Below are 25165 nucleotides of genomic sequence, written 5' to 3' on the forward strand. Positions count from 1 at the left end.
GATCACCACATTATAAAAAAGAGGTTAAGACTCTAGAAAAAGTACAGAGAAGACCAACCAGGATGATTAAGGGACTGGAGGCTAAAATATATGAAGAACGGTTACAGGAACTGGGCATGGCTAGTCTAGTGAAGAGAAGGACCAGGGGAGACATGACAGCAGTCTTCCAATATTTGAGGGGCTGCCACAAAGAAGAAGGGGTCAAACTATTTTCTGAAGCACCTGTAGGTCAGACAAGGAATAATGGATGGAAACTGAACAAGGGGAGATTTAACCTGGAAATAAGGAGAATTTTCTGACAGTGAGAACAATCAGCCAATGGAACAGCTTCCATTCTGAAGTAGTGGGAGTGCCATTACTTGAGACTTTCAAGAAGAGATTGGACTCCCATTTGTCGGAAATGGTGTAGGGTCTCCCGCATGGGTGGGGGGTTGGACTAGATGACCTACAAGATCTCTCCCAACTCTGTTAATCTGTAATGTGTAATCCTCTCACAACACTATCCACATTTTTCATGAATATTATGGTTAAGAAGGGAATCAGAATGGACACAGAGAGGGTGATTTATCAGCACATGCAAGAAATGCTGAAGAAATGCAATTTCTTTCTTGTTCAATAGTATATTTTAGCAATAGACACTACCCAAGTGCCCTCCGATGCACTGAACAATTTTCCTTAGCTCTAATCATCTGGTATCATTCAAGGAAGTCATTAAAAATCTCCTGGGAGGCAGTTGGGCAGCAGCAAGTGTGAATGCCTTGATTGGGTTCAAACACCATGCTAACCCAAGCAGTGCTTTCTTCGGGGTTTAATGTGTTGCAGGAATCCAGTTGTTATAGTCTGTAAGCTCTGGTTTTCATAAAATCTGTTTTATGAATCAAGCCAACTGTGCCTTATTCAGTAAAAGGTATTAGGGCTCAGAATGAACTAAGACTAGCAACAAATGCCAAAAAATAATTTTAAAAATTGAATCAATCAAATCAAATCAACCTTTATTGTCAGAGTACATGTATACAATGAGATTGGCCGAGTCTCCCTTCATGCATCACCCCAACACAACTCCCAGTGAAGACAAAAAAGAAAAACCCCATGCCCAGTGAATCCTACTAACAAACACACTATATTATTGCACTTTAAACAATTCTTATTATTCTTTAAACATATAAGAAACATGAAAAAACCCCAAACAATAGGTCCCCTAATGGAAAAAGTTTGCAAGGAAGCGACTGGTATCAGGGAGAAAGTGGAACTGCTTAATCTATTCTTTGCATCTGTCTTCACACAAAAGGAAAAAAAAATATGGCCCAGCCTATCCAAAGCAGCTCTGTACCATATAAAATAAGAATGCAAATCAAAATAGACAACCATTTGATTGGAATGGTATAAGGCTTCTGCCTTGAGCAGAGAGTTTTGGACTAGACCTCCAAGGGATTCTTTCCAATCCTATTATTCTACGTTCTCTGTGGGACTAACTTTCCCAGAGGATATATAACTGTCCTACAAGATCAGATAGTAGACACTTTCTTGGTCCATCCTCCTAAATATTGCCACCTTATGGGAGCTAGGAACCATTCCTGTACCTTGGCAGTCCATGCCCTATGGAGCATTTTGCCTTCTACTGTATAGCAGGTCTCTAACTCTCTTAGCCTTCCTTAAAGCTTTCAAGCCCTGGGAGAAAAGATAGGATAATTGCACATAAGAAGATTGACTCGGCATCGGGTTGTTATTTTGAATATTTTAATCTGTTTGGTTTTGTTGTTTTGATTTGATTGTATATATTGTTTTAACTTTGGATTGGGAGGTGCCCAGAATTGCTTGATGATGGGGGATGTAAACATTTTACATAAATAAATAAATGAATAAATAAAATATTAAAATATTAACATAATGTGCAGATCAATCCATTGGTTAAGCTTAACTTAGGCTACTGAATTATACCATGGTCTGGGTTAAGAGAGTACTGTTTAGCATGTTGTGAGAACTCCGCCATTGGATCACCAATTAAACAATCATATTTTAATTTCAGGGTTTATGCAATCCTTCAGTTTGCAGTGTTCTGTGAACCCAGGACATTGTACTAATGGAAGAAGGCATATTTCAACTAATCATGGCTAAGCCATTGTCTCCTGTTGCAATCCTTGACCAGCCTTTGCTTGGAGAGCTGTCTAAGGTGCTGAAACTAAGCCAAGCACCATTCTTCTAGGACAGGGGTGTCAAACTCACATCATTATGGGGGCATCACGTGACTCATTGGGACTTTTTTTCCCCTTTGCCAAATGGAGCATGAGTGTGGCGAGCATGTGGTGCAACCGGCGCACAGGCTGGGAGTTTGACAGCCCTGTTCTAGGATCAGCAACTGGGATGTGCATGCAGCTACTTTCAGAGAGTCAAAACATAGCCCCACTCCCTTGACACATTTCTCACGGCTGATCCTCCAACCAATGTTGATGTAACTGCTAAACCCACCCTTTCAATTCTCCCTCCAAAGCTCACTTGTTTAATGAAGCTCAAGACTCCATCATTTCAACTTCATTGCAGAGAAAAGAAGCACAAGGACAAGTCACTGCAATTAAACTGACATCTACCTGTCAGTCTGTGTTCTCTCTCTGTCCTCCATCAATAATTGTAAGAGTCTATGTGAATTCAGGTGGATGGGAAATTCTCAGAGACAGGAACCTGCCCTTGTTCAATGCTGACAGTGGATCTGGATCTGGGAAACAATGTTGATACTTATGGTGACATGCAAGCATCACTTCCAGGTGAGATATCTCAACCCGCTATTGTCAGGATGCCCCCAAGAAAAAGCTGAGTCATCTCCCTCCACATACTCTCTGCCAAGATTCTGTGTGTTTGATCAAAACAAAAAGCAAACTTGGTCTTTTCTAATGCAATTCTGCAGTCCTGCAGAGCTGATGACCTGCAAATTTCAACTGCCTATTGGCAAAAATCCTATTCTCCCTCTGCTTCCTAGGTTTCTGCACTCAATTTCTAGTACCTGTGTATAGTACCTTTGGCCTTCAACCACACTCGGTAGCAGCCACGGTTGGAAGTCCAAGAAAAGAGGCTGGAAAATTTGCCAGACTGTCTTTTACCCTGCGTCAAGGTTTCAAAGAGAGGCCAGGACATCTGTGGCAGAGGGAGGTTACAACAATTCATATGGCAATTGCAGTTGTTCCATTGAAGCCTCATTCTTTTTACATGTGACACATGTAAAAAAAACCAGACATGGCTTCATTCATACATGTATAGTCTCATCGTTCAACCTCTTCTGTAGGCAAAGTGGTTCCAAGAACATGGAATGCTTACAGGCATGTTCTGAATCATTGGTGCTACGAACATATTCTACCTGGTTTGGTCATGTTCTTGGTACTTCTTGTTCAGGGTTCCTCAGTTCTTCACCCTCATGTTGATTTTGTTGTGGCTCCTGGAACCTTTTTGCTCCCCATCTACTTGACTCTCAGCCTCCCCATTTCTGCAAGTTGCTGACTCAGGAATTATCTGTTGGCTTAGACAGGCTGGATTTGCACAACTTGCTTATCCCAGCCACTGATTTAACATGCTTTTGGGGGGTTCACACAACACAACAGACCATATAAGCCAACCAATTGCATTGGATTTGTGTAAGAATGTCAATCACAAAATATCCGAATGATGTCAAACCCTGATTTACTTGTGAATGGAAGCAGCCATTGAGTCTTTAACATACTTACTGGCTACATTCACACCTTTTTAACTCATTGAATGCAGTCGGTAATTAAATGCAACAGTTACTGTGTTCTGCAAATTCAACCCAGGTATTCTGAATTATTGACGTGTCCTACCTGAGCCTCCTCAATAATGCCTTGCCCCTTGCATTTCCCCACCCCCTAAAGTGTGTTCATCCATATCCAAAAAAGTTTTCCCTACACGCTTTTCCCTCCAGTGCTTTGGATTAGGTTTTCAATCTCCCTGACGGGCTCCGAGTGAACTGTCCAGTGGTTGTCCAGCTCTTTTGTTGTGCAATGGAGAGAGGTTGTATCACCTCACTTGTCCTACTATTATATTGCGGCAAGCCACCTTCACCACGTTTAACCTAAGGCTTAATTATCACCTAGGTTTCCCAGGGTACCGTTTATGGAACCTCCATTGAAGATGTGGTGCATTAACATCGATGTGGCCAACCCATGTTGCCTCACCTAAAGGATAACCCTTCCATTCTACTAAATATTGTAGACCTCCGTGATATTGTAGATATCTGTGAATCAAGAATAGACTCTATCTCATAATGATCTGCCTTCACAACCACCATTGCACAACAAAGGAGCTGGAGTTAGTATTCATTTCAGGACAAATCTTCAATACTCAAGGACTGGCTGAGACTCCCTATCCCTGGTTTGTAGCGCAATAAAGTAAAAATGCTAGAGCTACTATCTCTAAACTACAAAAATATGGATTGCCACCAGAGGGCGATAGAGCCTTGTGTTTTCTGCATTCCTTGCTGACATCTAGTGGTTATCTGAAGTCCAGATATGGTAAGCATATTAGATGCCTCCTGTAACTTGACTAGCTTTTTCTCCGAAAGGATAATGAAATTGCTCTATTTTCTTAAAATAATCCACTCTTCCCAAATGCCGCTGCCATCCCCATTACAACCTGTGTGTTCAGCCAGAGTTAAATCTGAGCCAGAGGAAAATCGGAATTTGCGTTAATTGCTTTATAATGCTCTAACGGAATCTTTTAATTTCTTTATGTGCAATAAGAAGCATTTCTTAAGAAAGGACATGGTCCCTCTGGCCTACCTTAAATACTTTTATAAAAGAACTCTTGTTTTTGTTTTGCAGGGGATCAGAATATTCTGGCAACAACCACCAGGGGGCAAGTTCTAAGCAACGAGGAAAATTTGTGCCTTCAAGTCAGTTTTGACTCTCAGCAAAAACACCCAAACTTAACATATCCTAATCCTTCCAACTTAATGTAACTTGTCAAATCTTCTCAAGAAACATACCCTTCAGGAAAAGCAACATATTGCTGTCTTATTCTTTAAGAACTACTCTTGGCTAGGATATTTTCAAATCTTATTTAATGGTGTTAGCTTTTACAATCCATATAAAATTTAATTTATGTTGTTGTATGAGGCCAGGCAGCCCCTCAGATAAGCATCAAGGAAGATTTAACTTTACACAAGATTTTAAACACATTGCAAATCCTTCAAAGCGCTACAGTTACGGATAGACCTGCCCACTTTATTTTCCACTGCGTTTAATATTTGGTTTTAAATACAGTTCCTCCCCACTGTCCTTACGGAGGAACAAGTACAGTTTTTGGCATGGGTTTTGTTTGTGTCAAAAAAAAAAAAGAAGGCAAAAGGGTTTCTCCATCCATTCCTTCAAACTCAATAGGCAAGGATAATTCCTGCACAGAAAATATTGCATTCTGCAGCCTGCCATGAAGCTGTTATGGAAAGAAGTGACAAATTTAATTCAGCATCACAAACACTGAGGAGCATACAGGATTTTGGAGTCCACTTTTAAGGCTGAAACAACACAGAGGGTAAAGTGTAAAGATCTTAAGAGGTTTCCAGTCACCTGCTTTGATTCTACAAGCCTCCCTACCTCAACTAACATTTTGATCCCACAATAGTCATGTTGTGAATGTGCCTATGAGTTACTCTCAAAATTCCAAACATCATCCTGAGCTGAAAAGGTTATTTGCCCATGTCCCAAGCCTTTGGGAGAGATAAATAGTTACATACAATGACTCCTTGGTACTCAACTGCTTTGAAACATATCACATCTGGTACTCATTTTGATGCAAAATTTTTGTCCTGGTACTCATTGTTTGTTTGGTATTCAACACACAAGCTAGAACTTGCCAATGTCCTCTTGTGTCTCACTACATTATTCCTTAAGAGGAAAATTTGGTACTCATCATTTTTGGTACTCATCACACCTCATGGAATCAATTAAAAATGAGTACTGCGGTATCATTGTATTACTTTTCCCCACTTTTTGGCTCTACCTTGTTCATGCAGATATTGTGAATGTTGGCAAATTCTGATAAAACAACAACTCCAACAAAATTCTTATCTGGCTCCACTCTTTGGTGTACCAGGATGAGATGCCGCTTGAAGTTAGAACTGATATCAAAGTAGCTTCTCTGTGTGAATACACAATATTGGTATGCACTCCATGGTGGCAGCCTGGCATTACTTTTTCCATTTTCTTTTCACATTTCTGGCTGGCACAAGGTGGGAAGTCATCCTAGCATGTGGCAACACTGCTGATTATAGAATCAGAGGATGCATAAAAGAGGTTCAGCACAGTTGCTTTTGGGCAAAAGGGTTACATTTGAGCATTGGGAGTCAAGCTTGACTTGAAGGAGATTGTAGCAGTTTGAATGCTCTTCCTGAAGCCAAAGATAATGATTCCAGGTCACCTGCAACTGGTCTCCAGGTGAGGAGTGAAGAATAATAAGTGAAAGCTTATAGGACTTTCATAGGTTGCCATTTCCTCTTCTCAAGCCCTCCAAATGCTTTTGAAGATATGATTGTCTTTGTCTTTGTCAGTCTTGGACACAAGAAAGACATAAACACCAGCTCCCAATCTCAGAAGCTGCCAAAAATATTGATCACTAACTGCCCACTCCTTAACTTACAACAGTGCCTAGATTTAAAAACAAACAAAAAACCCTTGCCCTCTTCAGAGGGTTGCATTACAGGTGGGCCAAAAAGTCAAGAAGATGGTCATGAATACAGGTAGGCCTCGACTTACAACCAAAATTTCTATTGCTGGGTGAGATCCTCGCTAAGTGAATTTTGCCACACTGGTTAAGTTAATCATTTCAGTTTAATAGAATAGAATAGAATTCTTTATTGGCCAAGTGTGATTGGACACACAAGGAATTTGTCTTGGTGCAAATGCTCTCAGGGTACATAAAAGAAAAGATACATTTGTCAAGAGTCAAGAATCATAAGGTACCACACTTAATGATAGTCATAGGGTACAAATAAGCAATCAAATCATACTAGAAACAGTCAATATAAATCATAAGGATACAAGTGACAAAGTTAGTCATACAGTCATAAGTGGGAGGGGATAGGCGATAAGGAGTGAAAATATATAAATTTTATTAATTTTACAATTAAAACAAACCAACAACACATACACAAATGAAACAAAAGAAAAGAGGGAGAAGAAAATAGAAAGACAAAATAGAAAGCAATTAAAAACATTCTCATATTCAACAGTTTGTAAGATCTTTTTTTTTAATCCTTAATTTATGCCATATACAGAGGATAGGATAAACCCATAGCAGTGATATACAGATATATTTAAAGATTAGGTGTGTGTATAAGGAGTGATGATATTAATAGTAATAGTAGTGCAGACTTTGTAGATAGTTGAACAGTATTGTGGGAATTATTTGTTTAGTAGAGGGATGGTGTTCAGGGAAAAAACTGCCCTTGTGTCTAGTTGTTCTGGTGTGCAGTGCTCTATACTGTCATTTTGAGGGAAGGAGTTGAAACAGTTGATGTCTGGGATGTGAGGGGTCTGTAGATATTTTCACAGCCCTCTTTTTGACTCGTGCGGTATACAGGTCCTCCATGGAAGGCAGGTTTGCAGCCATTGTTTTTTCTGCAGTCCTAATTACCCTCTGGAGTCTGTGTCTGTCCTGTTGGGTTGCAGAACCAAACCAGACAGTTGTAGGGGTGCAGATGACCGACTCAATCATTCCTCTGTAGAACTGGATCAGCAGCTTCTTGGGCGGTTTGAGCTTCCTGAGTTGGTGCAGAAAGAACATTCTTTGTTATGCTTTTTTGATGACGTTTTTGACATTAATTTGTTAATTTAATAACAGGGTTGTTAAGTACATTTGGCTTCCCCATTGACATTGCTTATCAGAAGGCCACAAAAAGGGATTACATGACCCCGGGACACTGCAATTGTCATAAATATGAGTCAGTCACCAAGTGTCTGAATTTTGATCACATGATCATGGGAATGCTGCAATGGTTCCATGAAAAACGGCTATAATCACTTTTTTTCAGTCCCGGTGTAACTTAGAACAGTCACTATGCAAACTGTTGTAAGTCGAGGACTACCTGTATACAGTCAAAGAGCTGATACTTTTTAACGGGACACACATGCAGCTTATGAAATAAGAAGGGGCAGGATTTTGATCTAATGAATGCAATTAACATCTTGATTTTGGGCTGCTCCCGCACACCCCCCAGCTGTGTGCACTAAAGGCAGAAACATGGTTATTCTTTGCCAGTGTTTGCAATACGTGTCTTTTGCTTTTGTGATTTTGCAAAGCTTCCGAGCTGCTTGCATAAGGCAACAGCTGCCTGGTCCTTAAGATGGCATTGTCCATGTCCACATGTGCACCAGTGCTGGTGTGCTACCGGTTCTGCCTGGTTCTGCCTGGTTCTGCTGAGCCAGTAGTGCCAATGAGCAGTGCAAACCAAAGAGATTCTCTCCGCCACTCTGCTGTTGGGCCTGCTCACCTGCCCAGGCTCCCATAGTCACCATTATTCCCTGCTTTTGAAGCACAGCTGCTTTGTGCAGCACAGCAGAGTGCTGCGCAGCATCCGCTGAAGCGACAGGGAGAGTGCAGGATTGCAGGAGGTGAGTCAGAACGCCTCTGCACCTCTGCAAAGTGTGCATTGGGTGCGAGCAGTGCACACAAAGTGTGTGCATGCATGCAAAGCATGCACACCAAGCCACGCCCATCAAACTGGTGGTTAAAATCTTTGAATCCCACCACTGATGTGCACCAATGCCACGGAGCACCAACGCTATGGAACAAGAGCTATCCATTGGCCACCAGTAACATGGAGCATTAACTTTCTGATGATTCATGATAAGAGCAACATGGTTTGGGTTAGGAAAAGTGATTGTAGAAAGCCTTAAAAATCAACTTTGCAAGTTTTGGGGGAGTAAGTTGGAATGCCAGCTAAAGTCACATGGCACATCTATTACCAGTACTTTAGTTCCATCTATCCCAACTGGATCAATTCAAAATATGTTGGGACTAAAAAAAAATATATATCTAAGAATTGCCAAACAACTATGGGCAATTTTATGACAAATTGCCAGCCACAGGGGACCTTCCTTTGAACAGATTCCCTCCAAATAGCTGCCAATGTATGAGTTATGGACTGATACATATATAATCTATATTTATTAAAGAATTGATCACTGTTGGTCCTTCAATGCATGTAGCTCTTTTCCTGTAACTGTGTTCATGCAGCTTACAAACAAGTCAACCAGAATTTATCCTGGTATACTGTGAGAACCTAACCATATTTGCTTTGTGCAGAGTTCAGCATGCTGGACAAATCCAGAAAAATAAGCTTAGTGAGTAAAGGTAAAGGTGTCCAATCACGTCCAACTCTAGATGGTCATCTCCGTTCCTTAGCCAGGGGACACAGAATTGTCTGAAGACTCTTCCATGATCACATGGCCAACATGACTGTACAGCCAAGGAGCAGGAAATGCTATTACCCTCCCACCAAAGTGGTACCTATTTATCTACTCGCATTTGCATGCTTTTGAACTGCTGGGTGGGCAGGAACTGAGGCAAGTTAACAGGAGATCAAATCACCATGTGGTGTTTGTATCTCGAATCCGGTCTGTCAGTATTCCAGCTGCCAAGTTCAACCTAATTAATTGCTGAGTCATCTCACCCCCTCTCCCCATGTTAGTGAGCATAGTTCACATGCCTGGATGTGAATCCGAGCTGACAATTAAAATCCCCAAAGGTCATATTCATCTATTGGACCAGCTGAGGAGCCCCTTTCTAACGGATGGTGTTGATGATGGAAGGGAGGGGAGAGAACCAGTGACATCCAGATGTTCCCCTCTTGTTTTGGGATATTTCCCCCTTCTTCTTCAGCAAGGATTTGTTTTTATAAGCCTCTATTCTCCATTGTTCTGATTATTTTCTGTTTGTTGTTCCCCGTGATGTATGGTTCTATTGATTGCCACAGCATTCTAGCTTTTGTGATTATTTTCTTCCCATTGATGAGACCTGACCTGTCGTAAGCAGAGTATGCAAAGGAAAAAGCAGGCCAACATTTCCCACCACAAGCCAATCATGCCCTTTTTGCTAATCAAATTGCTTTTTGATTCAGTCTGAAAACTAAAAGGCCATGTCGATTGTGAGACAAACCTGCTAAACACAAAGCCGCATCAGTTACGAAGTCATGTTTGCATTTTAAATCTCTGACCATAAGCGAGCCCAGTTGTCGCTTACCCATAGAATTATTGTGGGATGTTTTTATCCCTAATGCAGCTGCAGAATTTCAGCATTTGCATAGTATATTAATCCCTGGGTAGTGCCCATATTGGACACTTATTAATTGCATTTATGAGAATATAGCTGTATTATTGTGTGCTAGTCTTTCTTTGCTAATTGCTTTTAATTACAGTTTCTTTCTTCCCGCTTATTATCACATAGACACTAATTTGCCATTATTGGTAGAATGCACTTAAGCAGGGATGGCAACTGAACTAATGATGATCTCTCACTCCCAGTCATCAATAACACACACAAAAAAGTATTCCTTTTATAATGAAAGGAGTCTTTGAAGCCAATAGATCTTAAGGAAGCTATTCCAGATGTGTTCAGCTTTCAACCTTCCCAGCCAGCCCTGGAAGGTTGGAAACTGAAATCCAGAACATCTAGTAGAATACTAAAAAAAAACAAAAAACCCAAACAGCTCTCAAGGAATCCACTAGAGGGCAGTAGTGCCTGGTTAGCCCAGCCTCCTGTTGCAAGCACAGCAAACCGCTACTGTGAGGAGACTCACAAGCAGGGCACAACTGCAGATGTATTTATCTTTCTTTTTCTTTTGTCTTTGGCCTTTCTAATACAGCCTCTAAACATGGGGGCTCCATTTATCTACAACAGCAATTGGATCTTCTCACTGTGCACAAATAAGCTCCGTTTTTTGATCTGATAGGAATACGCTGCTCCCCGGATACATTAAAGCAAGGCAACCGTATTCTTACATATGCGCTGTGTGGTTTTTGCGTCCTCAAATGCACTGAACCCCTGACTAAGGTGAAGCCTGATGGGTTGGCTCCTGACTTGATGTCTCATGTCAATTTAACCACTACAGTTAGCCCGGGTGGTGCAAAGGTGGGCAACTATGACCCCTTTACTATCTGTGGACTTCAACTCCCAGAATTCCTGAGCCAGCATTATTCCACCAACACCTGCAGGAGAGGATTTCTTTTCCCTCTCAGAGACATTTCATTCCCCTTTCACCCGCTGTCCTGGCGGTCCATGTTTGATCTCTGGACCATTCCTCTCCATTCTCATTCATAATGTTTCAGGAACATTCTGTGCAGCGGTGAGATTCAAAAATGTTGACTACCGGTTCTGTGAGCATGGCTTGGTGGCTGTGACAGGGGAAGGATACTGCAAAATCCCATTCCCTCCCCACTCCACTAACCTGCTTTCCAGCTCCGTTCTCCTGTGCAGGGAAACCAAAGAAGACCCAGCCGATCAGCTGGGAATCGACGGGAGGCAGAGAAGAGATGGGGTTGGCAGGGCCAGTCAGAGGCAGGATTGGCCGGTTCTCTGAACTACTCAAAATTTCCACTACCGGTTCTCCAGAACTGGCGAGAACCTGCTGAATCCCACCTCTGATTCTGTGACATCGCAGTAGCTTAGTCAATAGGCATAATCAATGGAAGGCAAAAGCTCCCTTGAGCATCTCTGGGCAACATCATAGCTTGTGTGGGTGATGCCTCCCTCCCAGGCCAAAAGGTATTTGGCTTCCAAAGCCTGTCACTCATGTAGGGTCATACATACATGGAAGAACAAAGGCTGGGTTCCCATAGTATGGTAAGGTTGGATCCCATTACTCCATGGCCAGCTGGGCACCAGCTGTCTCTTCAAGGGAGGGCTCTGCCCAGTTTGTTAAAAAGCTCTCTCTTACCCCCTCTCTTCACAAAATTAACAGGTGTCCTCCTCTTGATATCAAGGACACGAGAACCTTCACACTTTTTGCCTATACAGAGATTGATCATTTGGAAGTTGAGCCAAGCCTGGTTAATCTTGAGATTAACTGCTTTCACTCAATGCTGCCACTAGAGAAGACTAAATTCAGTCCACGGTTATCTTAGTAAGATCTTCATTGGTTTATCACAATTATCTAATCATATTAGTATTATTGATTATGCATTTGTCTCCAGAAATGGATACAGATGGAATCTGAGCAAAACAAACATTTATCATGAGAGGTTCATGCAAAATAGAAGGATTATTGAATTATCTGAAAGGAGCTTCCATAACTTAAGAGCTTTTAAGTGATTCTGTTGGTCTTGTTTAAAGAAATGGGAGATCGTATGGCGGCATCTACATTTTCTGTCTGTTTTCATGGGAGGTCCAAACAAGAAAGAAGAATGGAGAGAAGAATACAAAGCTGTGGTTGACTGAATCATACATTCAGATGTATCAGTGTGTCTATGGCATGTCAGGAAGAAAGGAACATTTTTCCCTATTTCCCCACCGTACAGATGTAGGTGTGTCCCCCTCCCCAAATGAATGGACTCAGTTACATCTACAATGGATGCACCACTGAAAGACCAAGCTGGAACAAATTATCCTGGGGGAAAAAAAATCTATCCATGTCATTGTTTGTGAGAGTCAACATTGATTGGATGGCATGCAATCAATCACCATTCCTCAACTGCAAACACCTGTAAATCTTAATTTTAGATGTGAACTATGCTCCTTCTAAACTGTGCATTTAAGACACTCCAATAATATTTAGGTTGTTCAATTTTAATTCTGAATATATCAGATCGTTTTTAGAGTAAATAAATGTAAAAATATGGTTTTATTTTAACTGTTTTTCCCATTCTATCCCCCTTTTCCCAGCTTTTTACTTATTTTCTACATGTCTGTGTTCATGAAACATGTCGTGCCTGAAGTAGCCACAACTATGACTTTATGTGGTATGCAGGTCTCATACAACAGAGGTCTCCAACCTTGGCAATTTTAAGCCTGGAGGACTTCAGCTCCCAGAATTCCCCAGCCAGCATGCTGGCTGGGGAATTCTGGGAGCTAAAGTCCTCCAGGCTTAAAGTTGCCAAAATTGGAGACCCCACTATACAGTATTCTAGCACCTTAAGTAAGTTCTAGCACATTGACACAGACTACTGTGCTCCTCCGCTTACGTTACTTTAAATTCAAAGTTACAACAGCATTGAAAAAAGTGATCTACAACTGAGCCTCACACTTACAACTGTTGAGGCATTCCTACAGTCACGTGATTAAAATTTGGGTATTGGCAACTGGCATGTATTCATGACAGTTGCAGCACCCCAGGGCTGCGCGCGATCCACCACTTGTAACCTTCCAGCAGGCTTCCGACAAGCAAACTCAATGGAGGAAGCTGGATATGCTTAATGACCACACAATTCACTTAATGAGGCAATGATTCACTTAACAATCACTGTTAAAAAAGAAGGTCGTAACACTGGGTGCACCGCACTTCACCACCCTCTTTGCTTCACACAATGGAAATGACGGTCCGTGTCAAGGGTCACCTGCACTCGGCCCAATTTTCACATCGACTCCTCTGTTGTACGTTTCTGGTATTAATAAACGCCCGAAGAAATCAGATGCAAAGAGCACTGGTGACCTTTAAAAGATGTAAGAAGGAAATATTGCTCACTTGTAATAGAGAAGCAAATGAAATGGCCTCAACGCACGATCTGCTTTTACAAAAGTAATTACTGCAATCATGATCTTAATCAGTTGTCCCTTCTTCTCAAAGGCTCCAGATTTAATCCAGCTCCCTCTTGTCTTGAATTTGCTTAGCCTTGTTTCTCTGGGATGTGGTGGAAATGTAATTCCTACCTTCCATTTTAGCTAGGCTGACACTTGTAATTCCAACAGATTACAAAAGCAGCAGGCTGGAAAAATGCACTCTGGCTAAATGGGAACATTGGTTCAAAAACGGTACAAGCTGTGTTCACACCTCAAACAACAGATAGTTCTCAACTCACAACAATTTATGTATTGACCATGCAAAGTTACAACAGTATGAGAAAAGTAACTTATGGCCATTTATCACCCTTATGGCCGTTGCAGCTTCCCCGTGGTCACACGATCAAAATTCAGACACTTGGCAACCAATTCATATTTAGGATGGTTGCAGCTTCCTGGGGTCATGGGATCCCCCTTTGCGGCCTTCTGACAAGCAAAGTCCACGGAGGAAACCAGATTCACTTGACAAACCTGTCATTAATTTAACAGCTTCAGTGATCCACTTAACAACTGTGGCAAGAGAGGTTGCAAAAGGGGGCAATGGTCTTGCTTAGCAGCAGAAATCTTGGGGCTTAATTATGATTGTAATTCAAGGACTACTTGTTAGCCAAGGTTTGCTCAACCAGCTTCCTATCAGATTCCAGTTGTGATTCAGGGTGCTGCTTGCCAACTGGAAAGGCCTACCCAGGGGTGGGATTCAATTTTGTTTTAACAACCAGTTCTGTGGGCGTGGCTAAACAGGCGTGGCTTCTTCTCCTTCTCCTCCTTCTTTTTTGCAGCACTCTCCCCCCTCCCCGGATTTTTTACCTCCTGGGGGAATGTTTTTGCTCCCAGAAGGCTTCCCAGGGGCCCAGAGAGGCAAAAAAACCAGAGCCCGGGGTTAAAAGCAGTCAGCAATGTTGGGCACACGTGCGCAATATCACACGTGTGAGATAAGGTCTGGCTGGGTGGGGAGGGGAGAGGCGGGCAGGGGCGGGGCCAGCAAGGGCAGTGGTGGGCAAACTTTTTGACTCGGGGGGCCTCACTGACTTTTAAAATTTGACAGACAGGCCGCCACCTGGTGTCAAAATGCCTGTCATTACAAGTCAAAATCAAATGAATGCAATCATTCAATCATTCACATCAAACCTTAATTCTGTACCAATCTTCGGCGGGCCGGATTAAAAAGACCAACGGGCCAGAAGTGGCCCCCAGGCCGTAGTTTGCCCACCCCTGAGCCAGGGGCACAATTTGCCAGTTCTCCAAACTGTGCAGAATCATAACAACCAGTTCTATAGAACTGGTCCGAACCGGTAGAATGCCACCCCTGGGCCTACCTTGTCTGACACCAAGGTTCTTTCAGGACCATCTCCTCCAAGAGAAATTGGCCAGCCCAGCTCAGCCCAGCCCAGCCCAAGGATCCCCCAGGAGAAACTCCTTTCCTCCAACAATCACGGTTATTTTATGGAGAAATGTCTGCTTAGAAATTAGTTTAGCCCTGATTTGCTTTAACTTCCTGCAAACGTAACTAAGTTATTCCAGAGGATTATGACCCAGCACCCAGTTTGTTGGCACTAATGCTTTGGAGAATTTTTATGCAAGCTTCTACCAAGGAGGTTTTCTTTACATGCTTGTTTTGCCTGTAATTACTGTAAACTACCAAGTGTCTTGTGATCATGGTGGTAAATAAAATATATTGAACAAACCACTCTCTGGCTGGATACAAACCAGGGGTGTGTAAAATTCTTTCGATAAATCACTCACAACATGAGTAGTGGGTTGAAAGCTGTGCAATATGAATTGAGAAATAGGACACAGGAACAAGAGGGTGTTGGGGGAAACCCTATGACTGATTTGGTTTGGTTGAAATTAATTAATCAGGATTTATTTGCTAGGCATTTAATAATCTTCCCTTTATGACACAGTAAAAGCAGGGGTGGGCTTCTACAGGTTCGCACCTATTCGCTAGAATTGGTTGTTAACATTCTAAGCAGTTCGGAGAACCGATTGTTAGAAGAATTTACTGGCCTAATCCTGTAAGGAAGGCAGGAAGGAAACATTCTGGTGTTGCTTACAGAAACTGCCTCTCCGTTAACCCTTATTACATTCTTGGCAGGACTAGACTTCCTGTCTTAGGAACTTCTCTGGAATTTTCCTTCCCTCCTTTGCTGGTACTTTGCTTGTGTGGAGTGGCCATTCAAAGTTACAATGGCACAGAAAAAAGTGACTTATGACCATTTTTCACACTTACAACTATTGCAGCATCCCCACAGTCATGAGAGGCCAGGCAAGGAGATGCATGCCTCGGTGTGAGTGATATTGAGTTGGCCACACCCAGCCAATAACATGGCTACCAAGCCATGTTCACCCAGTCACATGACCACCTAAGCCATGCCCACAACCTAAGCCACGCCCACAGAACCGGTTGTTAAAATTTTTGAATCCCACCCCTGAGTAAAATTTATAATTTGCTGGCCATTTTCAAAGCAGCTTGAAGGCTTGGTTATGTGTCTCTGTCTCATATTGGTGTTCATACAAGACATTCCAGTGTTTTCTGAAAGCCTGTTTTCTGGAGTTGCAAAATATATAGGACCATCAACTTGTCAACTGTCTGGATGTCCACACAGCAAATTAAGTCAGCAAGCAGTAAACCAAGTTACAAACAATTCAGCTTAGCAAATTATGCAAATGCAGTTCCCAGATAGGTTGTATGAACTGGCTTTCCTTGGAGAGATTGTGGATTAACCTGGAGGATTTATCCTCTGCAGCCAAAGTTTACTCTTGGTAGCATAGCTCTCACCTTGGTTCCCACAAGGTTTCCTAAAGAATAGTTGAGTTTCCACAACAAGCTTAATTATATCAAATACAGACTCAGCAGGTGCATTCTCACAACATGTTAATTTAAGTTAGGTTAGACACGAGGAACATTAGCATGTTGTACAAATCTCTATCTTTGAAGAGTGGAAATATAGAGGTTGACTCCATATTTATTCATAAACAAGGCTCCCTTGCTCTTAGATTAGGATGGCTGGCAAAGTATGATTCCAGAATGTCAATCTTTTATCATGAGGAAGAGATGCTGGGGGATTGGGCTTCTCGCTTCTGCAACCCAATGCCCCCAAATGTTTGGGGGTTTCCTGCCAATCTTTTAAACCAGAGGTCTCGAAACTTTGCACTTTATGACTTGAATGGATTCTCCAGCATGGCTGGCTGGAGAATTCTGGGAGCTGAAGTCCACAAGTCTTAAAGTTGCCAAGGTTTGGAGACCTCTGCCTTCCATCAGTGTTTCTCAAACTTCTCAACTTTAAGACTTGCGGACTTCAGCTCCCAGAATTCCCCAGCAGAGAAATCCAAACCTGATTCCTCCAGCCTGGCACGCTTTTCACAGGTCTCTGGGGGCATGAATTTCCCAGAGATAAGAGGGGCTGCTCACTTACCTCTTTTCTCAAAATCCATAGAACCAGTTTTTGCCCCACACCTGAAATCAGAAACCACAGTAGGTTCAAACCATGAAGTTACTTGTAATGGAGCAGTTACTTATTGATACAGATTATTATTATTTATGAATCAGGTCAGACCTTTCCCCAGGCATTTCACACGGACCTACAGCATGCGTAGGTTCCGCCTGGGAACAAATCCAAGCAGCTTTGTCTCTCAGATGTTCCACAAATTCTTCTGCAGAGCCCTGAAGGTGATCACCCAAGCCCCCCCTATCCCAGGAGGGACTGGGCGATCCTAAACAAGGCCTCTGTGGATGCCATAAGGGCAGAGAAATAACAGCGTTTTGCTGCTGTTTCTGCTACAAGGGAGACCTTAGTAGCAGCTCTCAGTTGTGTCCAGTCGGCTTCTTCCTTTGTTCTTCTCCTGCGATGCTCTTAGTCCTTTTCAGTATCTGCAGCTCCTCTGTGTGCCACAGAGCGGGTTGGAGCGATGGAGGATTACTCAGTACAGTCCTCCTTTACAGAAACTGTGTGCAAAACTGCATATGTGTATAGTGACTACACACACACAAACATACATGGAAACTACTGGATTGGTGAGGGAAGACTCAAGTTTTATTCCTGTGGCTTACCATGTGATCTTTTGTTTTGGCCAAGAAGAACTTTCTGTCTGCCCCTTTTCCTATGTCAGAAACCTTCCCAGCACGGCCAATTTCCTGTCTGCCCTCGGTGGCCATCCCTTCCTTTTGCAGTGGTTTTCCCAGCATGGCTGACTGTCTGTCCATTCTCCACAGCTGTCCCAGCTGTCTTCCTATCACAGCGCATCAAGAACTAAATGAATGCATAAAATACATAAAATGGACAACATTTTTCATGTTGAGACGCATCAAGTACCGAATTGGGAGAGGTGAGAAGCAACCGTGTGCCGAGGTATTCCCCTCTTTCCCCACCCCACCCCAGGTTTTATTTAAAACCACAGTCACTCGTACCATTTGTGATCTCTGGTCTGGACTACTGCAAATGCTTTACATGGGACTGCCCTTGAAAAGCATTCAGAAGCTTCAATCGGTGGAAAGTGCGGCTGCGTCAGAGGTGGGATTCAGCAGGTTCTGACCAGTTCTGGAGAATTGGTAGCAGAAATTTTGAGTAGTTTGGAGAACCAGCCAATCCCACCTCTGACTGGCCCTGGTCCCGTCTATTCTCTGCCTCCCATTGAGTCCCAGCTGATCGGCTGGGTCTTCTTTGGTTGCCCTGCACAGGAGAACAGAGCTGGAAAGCAGGTTAGTGGGGAGAGAATGGGATTTTGCAATATCCTTCCCCTGCCATGCCCACCCATCTATGCCATGCCCATCAAGCCACGTCCACAGAACCGGTTGTAATTTTTTTTGAATCCCATGTCTGGGCTGCATGAACAGTAAAGGATGTCAGATATTTGGCATATGTAACACACCATGACCTTGTGAGCTGCGTTGGTTGCCTGGGTGCTTCTGGGTGCAATTCAAGGGGTTAATCATCATGTTGAAAGCCCTTTATGGCAGATCTGAGGGGCTTCTTCTCCTGATGGCTTATCTGCCCAATTTGGTCCAGCAGGTTGGGCATTTCAGTCAAGGAATATTGGATGCAGGAGACCATGAGACATGCCTCCTTCGCTGTAGCCTCTGGAAAATTCTCCCTTCAAAGCTTAACCTTTACCTATTGGCCTTTTGTAAAACCTTGAAAAGCTGGCTATGTGCCTGTTTCCTGGCTATATTGACATTTCATGACATTTTTTTCTTCGCTGCCACATTTATTTACATTTGTACTATAACTGGTTTTTTGGATTGCTCATTACCCAAAGACACTTGTTTGAGATGAACAGCCGTAAAAAATGGAATAAATAAAGGTGAAAAACTATGAAATCTTATCAGCCATGATTTATATGTCACAGTGGCTTATAATTTGCTAAGCCAAAACAAAACACCTTAGAGCTTAGAAAGATGGCCTGATTCACACCACAAAGCCATAATGTGGTTTGTTTGGTCTCAGTTTAGCCATTGTGGCTTATTAAGCACGGTTGGCAGCAGTCTTCCTGAGCATGGCATGCTCCAGATGTGCTGGGACTCCCAGAATTCTCCAGCCAGCTCTGTATGTGCAAACACAGCCTCTGATTCAACCGGCTCTCTTTGCTGTATAATCCAATTTTATGTATGTGTAACTTTGATCTCCTTTTTGGTTTTCCATTTCCTACGCTCTACCATTTATTTGTAAAAGGAAACTTCTCCAACATGAAGTACAGGTAGTCCTCAAGTTATGTCCATAAGTGAGCCCAAAGTGTATGTTGCTGAGTGAAACATTTGTTAAGTGAGTTTTGCTCCAATTTAGGGCTTTTTTTCGCCACAGTTGTTAAGCGAATCACTGCCGCTATTAATTGAGTAAAACGGTTGTTAAGTGATCCTGCCTTCCCCATTGACTTTGCTTGTCAGAAGGTGGCACATGACCCTTGGGACTCTGCAACCGTCATAAATATCAGCCAGTTGCTGAGAGTCCAAATTTTGATCAAGCAACCTTGGAGATGCTGCAATGGTTGTAATGTGAAAAAGGGGCATAAAGGCATTTTTTCCCCCCATGTTGTTGCGATTTTGAATGGTCGCTAAATGAACTGTTGTAAGTCGAGGATGACCTGTAATGCCATCCGGAAGCAGGTCCAGGGGCCCTGGGGCTTTTCGGAGGTGCAGGGTTCCAGCTCCCCAAAGTCCCCAGAGCTCTGGCTGTTGGGAACCATCTTTTCTAAGCACCTGAAGGGGTTTCACTTCCGGATGACCCAGCAACAGATCTTTATCCTTGGGTGAACTTAATGTGTGAAATGTGGGCTGGGTTCTGTAAGGCAGAACCCAGGTGAACAAAATGGAATGTAAAAAAAGGATCAAACAGACAAGCCCTGTTATTGCCGTAGCTCAATCACACCTCATTTTAGCCTAGTTTAACAGGTTCCCTTGACAGCCAGCTGTCACGTCTGAATGCAATAGCAACCTTTCCATGACAAGTGACGGCTCCAGATCCTTTGCTGACCTCTTATTTCACGTACCGTGCACAGGATCTCCCGCATCTTCCTGAACCTTTCCCGGAGCTCGGCCAGCTGTCCGTCCCTCGTTAAATAAACCACGGTTAGAGGAATCGCGGCTTAGGGCCATTCGCCTGCCACCTTAAGAGGAGTTTAGCCAGGCTCCTCTCCTTGCTCGCGGGGTTCCCCGCATCTCCGACAGGGAGCCCTCTCCGTCCGCCCCCCCCCCCGACCCGTTTCCTTCGGAAAAGAGAAAGCCGCTTCGGGGTCCGGGACCAAGCCGGTTCTCCCTCCGAACCAGGCGCGGTCGCTCCGACCAGGCTTTGCCTTCGGGTGCAGCTCCAGCCGGCGTCTGAACGGCGTCCCTCTCCCCGCCCGCAACTTTTGATCTAAGTGGGGCCACCTTAAAGCCCCGGGAGTCGTTCCGCGCTTCCCCCCGCCCCCGCGCGGGGGTCCTTCCGCGCAAACTCTTCGCCATCCCTCCCGCCGCCGCCGCCGCCGCCGCCGCTTTCGCACGACTCACTCACGCAGGCGGGCGCCGACCCTGCAGGAACGGCAGCAGCGCCAGGGCCAGCTTTGCTGCAAGCGGTTGCGGCGGCGGCGGCGGCGGCGGCGGCGGCGAGAGCGGAGTGAGCGAGGCGGCAGCCCGGGTCGGGCGCGCGTGCCTGCCTGCCTGCCTGCCTGCCTGCAGGATGCGAGCCGGCGGCCGCTCGGTGCTTTCCACGGCCGCTCCGCTCTTCCAGCGCCAGCAGCCCAGCCACCGCCGCCGCCGCCGTCCAAACGGGGAGACGCTGGTGCAATAGTTCCAAGCAGCGGCGCACCGAGGGAGTAGGGAGGGGGAAGCTTACCTCCCCCTCTCTATTTTCCCCTGGAGGGAGGAGGAGGAAGGAAGAGGAGGAGGAGGAGGAAGGTGGAGACTTGGTTCTCCTTTCCTTTCGCTTCTCCCCCCTCCCATCCCCCGAAATTAACGCAAGAGCTTGGCGGGCGCCGCAACTTCAACGGAGCTTTAATATTAAAGGACTTGTATCCACGCCTCCCTTCCCCCCCACCCCCACCCCCCCCACCCCACCCCCAAGGGATGGCAAACTTCAACTCTCGGGCTGCCTCGGTTGAGAAGAAGATCTTCAAGTCCCGCTGAATGAAGATCAGGTAAGCAGCGTCGGGAAGGCTTCCCGGAAAGGGGAGACCGGGCGAGGGTGTGGGGGGCAGGGAGGAGGGAGGGACGGGGGCACGCGGTAGGAATCGCCTCTCGGTAAGCGAGCCCGCTGGCCCTTTCCCCGCGCCACCGCGCCACCCCCCCCGCCACCCGCCGCCTTCACTTGTCACGCAAACAGAGAAGGAGAAACGTTATGTAAAACAGGTGCAGAGCAAGTTCTTCTGGCAGGAGGAATTCCTTTTTCCACCCGCCCCTCGCCCCCCCCCATTTCAGCAGCCTTTCCTTCCCGCCCCCTCCCCCGTTTTCCTCCGAATCGCCTTCCAACAAGCCCACCCGAGAGAGAGGGAGAGGGAGGGACGGAGGGACGGAGAGAGGGAGAGGGAGGGAGGGACAGGGAAGGAGGGAGGGACGGAGGGAGAGAGAGGGAAAGAGGAAGGGAGGGAAGGAGGAAGAGAGAGGGAAGGGGGAAGGATGGGGGGAAGGAGGAAGGGAGAGAGGGGGGAGAGGGAAGGAGGAAGGGAAGGAGGGAGAGAGAGAGAGAGGGAGGGAAAGAGGGAGAGAGAGGGAAGGAGGAAGGGAGGGAGAGGGAAAGAGGAAGGGAGGGAGGGAGAGAGAGAGGGAGGGAGGGAAGGAGGGAGGGAGGGAAGGAGAGAAAGAGAACGGGGTGTTGAGTCTGGCTGCAAAATGCCGGGCACTCAATCCGACCCCCACCCCCCACCCCCAGAAAACGACCCTCCCTTTACACATTCTTTCAGTGTACGAAGTTTGGTTGCGCTTAAAAGCGGGAAAAAAGGGGGGGGGATGAAAGCCTCCCCCGATCTTTTTGTTGTTTCGAATCTATTTTATGAATGAGTCACCCCCCCCCCCTCCCTCTTCTCCCGCGGATGAGTGGACTCGAAGTTTTTTGCTTCGCTCCCGTATTTATGGTAACGTGGGGAGGCGGCGGGGGTCGCTTGGTCCGACCAATCCCTTCTTGTGGCTCTTTCTCCATCCCGCTTTTCGGGCTGGGGAAGACCCCGTGCACAAGAGCCCGTTTCATCTCCCACCACCCGACCAGCCCTCCTCGCCCCCCACCCACCCACCCCCACCCCCCGGCCGCCTCCTCCTTCGTTCCTCTGCTGCATTTTGGATTGTATCCGTCGTGGCTGAGCTGCCCGTCTTTTTCACACACACACACCTCCCCCCCCACCCCCGTCACTCCCCGTCCTCTTGGCATTCTTCACGCGACGCAAAAGACCCCCCCCCCCCAATAAACCGGGGTGCTTCAAAAGAAGAACGGTTGAAGAGACCCCCCCCTCTCTTCTTTGCGCGTGTGGATTTATGGCTGCCCAAACCGTCCGGGGTGGGGGAGGGGGGCGGGGGGGGGGAGGGAGAGGTGGATTTTCCCAGCCGCTGGCTTTCTCCGCGGGCGTGCAACGCCTCCGATCGTTTGGCAGCCGACGTGGGTGCGTTTCGACTACATTCTGCCTTCTGCCTAGATGATGGACCTTCGTGGTCGGCCTTTGCGGGAGGGAGGAGGAGAGGGTTGCGGTGGGAAAGAAGAGACCGGTGGCCGGGGGTTGTTTGACCCGAGGCGGGCCGTGTACCTAAGTATTATTATTATTATTATTATTATTATTATTATTATTATTATTATTATTATTATTATTATTATTATTATTATTATTATTATTATTATTATTATTATTATTATTATTATTATTATTATTATTATTTTGCTCTCCGCGGAAAGCGGCGAAGTACCATTAGAGTCGGAGAAGTAGAAATTGCATTAGCCATCTTCGGCGGTTTAATCGCTCGTAGCGCCCTCTCTTTTGCGACCCTACATCTTTTTCGGAGGGGAGGGTGAAATCCCTTTCCCGCGCCCCTCCCTCCCTCCCTCCCGGAGCGGGTTAAAGCCGTGCCAGGGATCTCCTCGAAAGGGTAGAATGGACTCGGTTCTTGGAAACCTCACTACCAACTACTGATTTGTATGTATTTTTTTAGTGTTTCCTACCTCCACCCCCCTCCACCCCCCGTAGGTGTTCGGTATTCTTTGACGCCTGCTAGAGGCAAGAGAGGAATTGCACCTTGTGGTCCGGTCCGAAACTCTGCTTCTCAAGTGCGTGTAACCACGGAGGTTCTCTTGCGCTGTGTGTGCCAACTTGTTTTTTTTTTTTTCAAGTGGTTTTAAAGATGGAAAATGCTGGGGAAAGGACCTGTTGCCGCTTGAAGTTGCAATAGCATCGCCTTGTGCCTATAATATAGCAGCTACATTCTGTATTACAGTTATGTAATTTGTGAGATGTTGGGGAAAAGGTTAGGATTCGTCCTCCGTTGGCTAGCTTCTTCTTTGGCTTGCATGTAAATTTAGCGGCTTCTCCCACAGACATCAAAATAAACGTTTGCTTTGTGCCTCAACAAGACTGTATCTGGGTCTCAGCTACAACCTTGGTCTCTTCCCATTGGAGAATCTGCAAGATCGAAGCTTCAACGTATGTTTTTTTTTTAAACCCACCCCTCTGATATTACTATCTTTGTGTCAACTTTCAGAAACTCCCGTTCCCTGGAAAGGGAATCTGTAGGATTTGCTGTTTCTCCTCCTCCTATTTCAGTACAAGGCATTGCATGGAACTTCTTTGATGGATGAACTCATGGTTCATGGAGACTCTGGAAGAATAGGAGAAGGAGTTGATTCCTGGGCACCCCGCCTTCAGCTGCTGTTAGCCAGAGAGGTGAGAAACGTCAGCCAAGAGTCTGTGAATGTGTAAAGAACCCAGTGGAAATGAAAATTTGGCTGCTGGCAGAGAAGGGTTGTGAAGAGTCATTTGTATGCAAGCTTTTGTCTTCCTTCCCCGGTTTGCACTCTTGGTTGGCATTCTGCTCTGGTCCTTTGCACACTCGCCTCTCTGCATACAAAGGTTCAGATGTGGCGGAGGCTTCTGGACACACTTTGGCAGCACACAGGTGGTGGTGGCTTCGGCTCGATTTAAGAAGCTCCATGCACGCTCCGCTGATTTTTGTGATTATCCCAATGAATCGGGAGGAATGTCTCCTGCCGTATCTATCTGGTTTGCTCCGAAGGTATTTGGAACAGCGTTTGAGGTTAGAGGCATGAGCCAAACACCCAACCCTCACCCCCCCCGCCCCCGCCCCATTCAGATGACCTCTTGGTCAGGAGATATTCCCTCTTGGTGGAGAGGACCCTGCCTTGGGTTGGCCTCAACTCCTCTGCACACACACACACACACCGTAAAAAAAGGCTTGCAATAACATTTTGCAGAATTCTTGGAAGAGTTGCTAAGATGCATGCCCAGCATTTTGCATTCTCAGACTGCAGTATGGATGATGATGATAATGATGATGATGATGATGATTGATCACACAGTCAGCCAGATGTTGAGAGTGGATTTGGCATTTTTAACTATCTAGCGAGGTCTGGAAGCAGAGTTGTAGCTGAACGGATACAGAGCTGTTGCATTGCCAGAGAACTTGGAAACGTAAATGGTTTCAGCTTAACTCCTTACTGACCTGCATAGTGTCACTACCTATGTAAGAAATGGGAAGGGCTCTCCCCATAGGATAAGCCCCCTCCAAGCATGTGCCTCGGCTGACTCAGTTGAATGTCACTCTTTGCAGCTTTGCAGTGTGAGACGCACTGTGATATCTTGGTCCAGTGCAAGGCAGGAACAATATTGTGTGCTGAGAGAAAGAACGTAGCTTTGTAGACCTTTGAAGTGGGACATGAGTCTCCCTCCAAGTTGGTGGTGGTAGAAGCTGTTGGTGAAGCCTTAAACACATGCG

General features: G+C 45.2%; 1 protein-coding gene and 1 long non-coding RNA gene across 7 annotated transcripts in view; one reads left to right on the forward strand and one right to left on the reverse strand.

Moving 5' to 3' along the window:
• Positions 1 to 5348: 5348 nt before the first annotated feature.
• On the reverse strand, positions 5349 to 18076 carry LOC148124887 (uncharacterized). The gene is made up of 3 exons (XR_015744719.1): positions 17819 to 18076; positions 17184 to 17224; positions 5349 to 5430 (listed from the first exon to the last, which is right to left on the reverse strand). It is a non-coding gene; the product is annotated as an uncharacterized LOC148124887 (long non-coding RNA).
• A 3214-nt stretch (positions 18077 to 21290) lies between these two features.
• ADGRB2 (adhesion G protein-coupled receptor B2) overlaps positions 21291 to 25165 on the forward strand; it is a 263888-nt gene continuing 260013 nt past the window's right edge. For all 6 annotated transcript variants that reach the window (XM_087939545.1, XM_087939549.1, XM_087939547.1 and 3 more), the window contains exon 1: positions 21291 to 21375. The gene's annotated coding sequence lies outside the window, so the exon portion shown is untranslated. The remainder of the gene's footprint in view (positions 21376 to 25165) is intronic.

This window comes from Pseudonaja textilis, chromosome 10 (assembly GCF_049901715.1).
Source record: "Pseudonaja textilis isolate UNSWEBS1 chromosome 10, rPseTex1.2, whole genome shotgun sequence".
NCBI lineage: Eukaryota > Metazoa > Chordata > Lepidosauria > Squamata > Elapidae > Pseudonaja > Pseudonaja textilis.